This window comes from Agelaius tricolor, unplaced genomic scaffold (assembly GCF_023055355.1).
Source record: "Agelaius tricolor isolate 1412-34295 unplaced genomic scaffold, bAgeTri1.0.p SCAF_6, whole genome shotgun sequence".
Lineage (NCBI taxonomy): Eukaryota > Metazoa > Chordata > Aves > Passeriformes > Icteridae > Agelaius > Agelaius tricolor.
The window spans coordinates 4,597,065-4,597,603 of NW_027269266.1; positions in this window are offsets into that span (position 1 = coordinate 4,597,065).

Consider the following 539-nt stretch of genomic DNA (forward strand, 5'->3'; position numbering starts at 1 on the left):
TGACTGTTTGTGGTAGTCCTGATTTACTCCCACACTTCATTTCATGGGGTTGGCTTTGCATTTTTATGTCAGTCTATGTGGGATCACATACCCTGAATGTAAAGGGACCTCTGGAGATTTCTGCTCCAGACTTGTTTAGTGCAGGGCTCACTTCAAAATCCTCTGTTTGCTCAGGGCCAGTCAGGTTTCTGTGAACGGAGGTTCCTGAAAACCTGGGCAAGTTGTTCCAGGGCTTAACTCTTCTGTTATGGGTACATGTTCTTGTGTTATGACTGAGCTTTTGTTCTTCTGTGGTTTAAATCTATTAGAGTAGGAAATCCTGCTTGCCCTGTCCTTGCTGATATTTAGCTTATCTCTGTCAGCAGAGGTTTCATACAGTTTGTGGAGCCCAATAAGAATTTTGTAAGACAAATCAATTTGATTTTAGCATGCATGGAGGGATTGAGGCCAAGCAATTATTTCTTCAGCATAAGTTGGAAATTAGGCAAAATGGGACTGCAAGACTCAAAGCTACTTCTGAATGCTTTTGAACTTAAAGC